Raw genomic sequence first — 6000 nt, 5'->3', positions numbered from 1 at the left:
CCAGCAGGGATGCACAGGGTGGCTTCATTATTGCTGGGTGGGAGTACAGGAGCTTTCTACTGACACTGCAGGCAGGGATGCCTCATCACCACCTGGAGCAGAAGAAAGTCTCAGCTTTCTACCTGGTCCTCTCTGACACCATTCCTGCAGAGGAGTGCAGCACCTCCTTACAGCCTCAAGAGGGTGGAGGTCTAGCCTCCCATGTAGCCATTGCAAGTATGGGGGTTGGGGGTAGCCACAGTTTTTTCTGTGGTGTTTGGCTAGAGTAGAGCCATTAGTGTCTGAAAGTCCCCTGTCTTGTTAGGCTGCCTCTTTCCTGGTCCTTTGGCTACAGAGAGCAGGAATTGTATTGTCTGCACCCATTGGCATTTCTTGGTCACTGGTTTCTTCATCTCTAAGAAAACCCAGGGAACTCACCACTGTGTCATTTCATTGGGTCTTAAGGTCCCCAGAAAATCTGCCTTCTTTCCATTTTTCAGAGTCCTTTTATGTTTGTTTTATAGACAATGTCCGGGGGTTTATTGTACATAGCAGAAGGAGTAAAGAAAAGTACATCTATTCCATCTTCCCAGAACTGATCATATCTATTTTTGTTTACCATTATATCTTCAACAGCAAACCAAGTTTCTGGTGCAGAGTAGAAGACCCTGTGTAAATAGTTGTTAGATTCATTAGAATCAATGAACACAACTAAATCCAAATTCTCCCAGGATTTAAGTAAGCCTCTTCCGCATGTAAGCTTTTTGGTGGATCTAGGCTCTCTCCTAGTCTATAAAGGGGCTCCTTTAAGAATTAAGTGACTTTCATTTTCTGTAGCAGGTGCATCCCTGAAGATTTGTGTATCTGTCAAGTTGAGGCAATCATAGAACCAACATCATAGGTTGTGGTAAGGATTAAATAAGGAATCCATATAAGCACTTGGAAATACCTCTGTCAAGTTGTAAACTCTCAATAAATACCATTATTGTACAAAAAGCTGAATTTTTGTCAGTTGGATTCCATTTCTTACTGATTTGTCTTATCATTCTAGAGGTGATGTCACTTCATTTCTGACTCATTTTCAACTTAGCATGGTCCCCAGTGCTTAGTTTCTCAGCCTTCCTCATGGCCTTTGTGACAAGCCATCGGTAATCTACAAATGGACTGGCAGTTGGTGCAGCTAAGGGTCTTTAGAATTCATTGAATTCTGTTGTTCTTTCTTTTGTTCAGCACTTACATCACCCCCTAATTGTTCCATTTTATAAACTCACATATTTGTTTCTTGAATTCTGCATGTTTGGAATTGAGCATAATTAGCTCTTACATCTACATGCTACATTTTATACAAGCTTTCCATTGGATCATTGTAGGTGGCACAGGTATAATAATATCCCTTTTCTCTGTTGATAACTATCATCATAATAATAACAAAAGTGTCTGTTTGTGGAGCATTTACTATATACCGGCCCTTTTTCCAAAGCTTTACCAGCATTTTCTCAATTAATCCTTATGAAAGAGCTGACATACAGGCCCTCTCACTATTCCCATTTTTCTAATGAGAAAACTAAGGTTTAGAGAATTCCATAACTTGATTAAGGTTATAAGGCTACACTGTGTTGGAGCCAGCATTCCAACCCAGGCCTGTTGGAGGCCCAGCCCAGGGCTCTTGCCTGGGGAGTGGGGCCACCTTCTTCAGCAGCAACCACCACCACACAAATCAATAAGATTTCCCCAGAGACACCCTCTTTCTAGAGGTAAAGCAGTTTAAATCCTGAGGAAATCTGGCTCATGGAAATAAAAAATTCAGAAGGGCTAACAGGAGGAGGTCTGAGTTCTGCTTAATTGACCTGGTGTAATTATTTCCATTGAATTGCTCTACATCTGGGGACAGATATTTATTTACTAAGCAGACTGGCCCAGTAGTTCCCTTCAGCACCTGCTTTAGTCTGGAAGAAGTTAATTGCATGGAAAGTTTTCATCTAAATCACTGAGTTTCTTATCCCCAACAATGCCAGGAAAACACACACACACACACACACACACACATAAACTGTCTTATGCCAATAAGAGCTTTGCCAGAAGGACTTTCCCTTAGCTCATGGCTGCTCCTGAATGGAAAGACAACCCATTTGGGTCTCAGTACCACAGTTATTCCAAATAGCCAGAACAGGCCTCTGCACTATAGAAAGTGCAGTGCAATAAGCAGTGTGATCTCTGGACCACCCAGACCAAAGAAAGACGCCCCCATCTCCACCACCAAAAGAAACAAACCAGGAATAAGAGTCAGGGAAAACATGCTTGGCCAAAGTTGCCTTTTCCTGTTTGTGAACACAAGGAGAAGATAAATTATAGCTTCTGTTAGTAACATAATTACTTTAATTAAAATTTAGGGGGTTGGAAATGTTAGTTCTGAATGTCAGATTTCCAGTGACGTGTGTGAAGCCTGGGAGAATAGAAATACAGCCCTGTAAATAAGTAGCATATTATAACTGGAGCAGTGTGTGCTCTTGTATTCACTTAGAGTTAGAGCAGCAATTAAATGATAACCAGGATTCCATTCTCTGCTCTCCCTTGTCTCTGCCCTCATTTCACGCCCAGGTAACAATTGTATGCACAAGACTATGGTGGCTTTCCCCATTCCCCATAAGCAATAGTCATCCTCCAAAGCTCTTCTCAAATTATTCTTTGAATCCTTTCCTGAAGACTCTGTCCCACAGAAATCCTCCCATCCTAATCAGCCACTGTACAGTACTTGTTTTCTGCACCAAGTGTTTTCTCTCTTAATTGGACTGATTTCAGCTTTGTGCTCCGGTCTGTCATATACAGCCTTCTAATTGTGTTGTGTCCCCCTAACAAGATTATAAGCTCTCAGGAGGCACTGAACATGTGATATGAAAGCGCAGCCATTTAGAGCTGGAGGGATCTCAGATACTATACTGCAGATGAGAAAACAGGTTACACAGCTAGTCGGGGGCTAAGCTGGCACTAGTGCTCAAGAATTCTAACTCTTAGTTCATTGTGGGTTCCAACCCTGTCCCAGGTCTGTGGAATTGTTGTTGTTGTTGTTGTTGATGATTTTGTTTGTTTTTTTATTTTTGTAGAGACAGGGTGTTGTTTTGTTGCCCAGTCTGGAGGTGCAATCCTGGCTCACTGCAGCCTCAAATTCCTGGGCTCAAGCAATCCTGTTGCCACAGCCTCCCAAGTAGTTAGGACTACAGGTGCAGGCCACCATGCCTTGCTTTTTTTTTTTTTTTTTTTTTTTTTTTTGGTAGAGACAGGGTCTCATTATGTTTCCCAGGCTGGTATTGAACTCCTATCCTGGAGTGATCCTCCTGCACTGGTCTCCCAAAACACTAGGATTACAGGTGTGAGCTTCTGCATCTGCTCTGGGAGATTTTGAATGAGTTCTATCAAGTATCATTTTAGTCAGGCATGAGTGAGAGAGTGTTAGGAGGAGTAAGTTGTGGGGGACTTACCCTCAGACCACCGCCCTCCTTTAAGTAGCTTGGGTCCAATCTCCATTCCAGGGAGCCGGTACCACTAACAGGGTGGGAGGCAAGTGTGTCCATAGAAGGAAGGTTACACTGAAAATTGAGGAGAGACTCCTCAATTGAGGCTGACAGGTGACTGGCCACTGCTGTTATAAGGGCAGGAAGTGGTTCTACTCTCTGACGCACAGTGAGAATGGCCAGGCTGGCTCGACTTCCCTGTAGCCCCCTGATCTGGCACAGGACCTGGCCTGTACTGAAGAAGTTTCTCCAGCACCTCCCTCCTCTCTTTTCCCATCCTTGATGTCTTAGCTCAGGCTCCTCAGAAGCAGGCTCTAAGTGGCTTGCCAAAGATGGTGCAACCAGAGAAACCCATAAGGGAGGCAGGGAATCACGGGAAAGAAGGGGAGGAAGCCGATCAAAGGTGCAGTTTCATGAAAAGTCCCACAGAGGGGAGCTTCTCCCAATCCCACAGGAATGCTCTGGAGGGTGTCACCCACAGAGTTGTCCCAACCAGACGATGGGCAGCTGAACCCTCACACTCCCACACCCTCACGCACTGGCTAAGGACCAGCCAGGGAGGCCTAAGTGCCCAGGCTCCTTATCTTCTCATGTGGTTGGGCAGAGTGGACTCAAACATATGCAAAAAGGAGCCACAGGTGCTGCCTGTTAGAAGCTCAGGAACACTGATGGGGTTGGGGCATACAATGGTGACAAGGGATCCAGGGGCACCTGGGCAAAGCATCAAGAGACTGTCCAAGTGTCAGTCTCACTAGGACAGTTTTATGGAGTCAAAAAGCAGTTTAGACACTTAATAAACAAGTAGCTTTGGCCTTTGCTTTCTGGTTTTATAAATTGGTGGCTCATGTCTCATTATCTGGACCAGAGGAGGCAGGAAGCAGGCAGGGTATCCATGAGGGAAAGACCCTCGGGGCACAAGTAAAAGAATGTGATGGTTTAAGGAGGAAGGCATGCTGGTTAATACTTTGAAATATTCTCCCACCACACTTACTATGTATGGTAACGTGGGAGTCACTAAGAAGACTGACTGACAGGCTTCCAGTAACTTCCCAGCGTGGCATTTACCTCGGTGTGTCAGGAGGCAGTGGAGTGTACTGTTTAAGAATGTACATTGATTTCGAAACCCAACCTTACAACTAGAGGACTGCAAGTCCCTGGACAAATGACCTAACCTCTCTGAGCCTCAGTTTCATCATCTGTAAAAATGGGGAATGATAAGAATTACCTCACTGATCTGTCGTGAGGAATTAATAAGGTCTGTGTGTGTGAGGGAGAGAGAGAGAGATTTAGTAAAGGCATTGCATATAAGCAGTGCTTGCAGCAGGTTGTATTTCCAAACTCCAAAACATTATCTCCCATCCCATACGTTCTTTAAAACTTTGGCATTTTCTTGCCAAGAGGTGAAGTCTATTTCCCTTCCCTTTGAAGCTGAGGATAAACCAGAAAATTTGATAGATCTTACACCTGGTTCACTTGGAATCTTGCTTTTGGAGTCTTAGGGCCGTCATATTTGGAGGAAGCCCTAACCAGCTCACATGGAGGGAACATATGGAGGCCTCAAGTCTACAATGGAGAGAGAGATGCCAGTAGCCCTCAGCTGCTCCAGTCATTGTCTGACTGCAACCCAAGCCAGAAGTGCTCAGCCAAAGCCCTTCTCAAACTCCTGATCCACAGAAACAGTGGGAAATAATAAAATGATTGTTTCTGATTTAGGCCACTAAGTGGTGATTTGCTATCCAGCAACAGATAACCAAAGCGATGCTTTATGAATGCTAGTTATTGCCATTATTATTATTCGCCACAGTAATAGGATATCATTCACAGCCTCACAGGTTGTGAAATATGATTTTGTTTTGTTCCACTAAGAATGAATAAGGATCTCAGGGATGGAGTCTCACTAATCAAGGTCACAGGGGACTGATGTACAGCCCAGAATGCCAATTTATTACCTTACTAGAACTGCAAGGGGTTTAAACATCCCATCCTGAGGCCAGATTATTTCCTTCATGTAAGAAATTTACTTCCAAAACTAAAGTATAATCAGGTTGTCTAGCAAGCATGAAATGAGAATAAGGAAAGTTACTTGTCCTACTAAAGTGATTTGATGGTATCAGGTCAAGGAATGTCTCTGGAAGGAATCTACCTGCTGGCAGGACCTGACAGCCCAGACCTCCTTCCAGGACATCTTTAAATGGCCCTTGGATGGACTCTGACAGCATTGGCTCCTCTGATTTTCTTTTTTCCAGCTTCAATACAGACCAATTCCTTTTCTGCTTAGTAGAGAATTTCTTTAGTCCAGTAGATATTGACAATGTCCTATGAAAAAAATAAAAGTTTCACAGTGTTCTATGAAAAATAAAAGAATGTCATAAATTTAAGAAATATTAGATTCAAAAAAGTGAAAAGGGCTCATTATTACAGCACTTCTCAGAGCCTTGAATATGCTAACTCATCATGCAAACCAACAAAGGGAAGATATGACAGGATAATGAACTCTTCCAAACAAACACAC

This window comes from Pongo abelii, chromosome 14 (assembly GCF_028885655.2).
Source record: "Pongo abelii isolate AG06213 chromosome 14, NHGRI_mPonAbe1-v2.0_pri, whole genome shotgun sequence".
In the NCBI taxonomy this organism is placed as follows: domain Eukaryota; kingdom Metazoa; phylum Chordata; class Mammalia; order Primates; family Hominidae; genus Pongo; species Pongo abelii.
The sequence above is the reverse complement of the archived record's forward strand: the minus strand, read 5'-3'. Positions refer to the sequence as shown.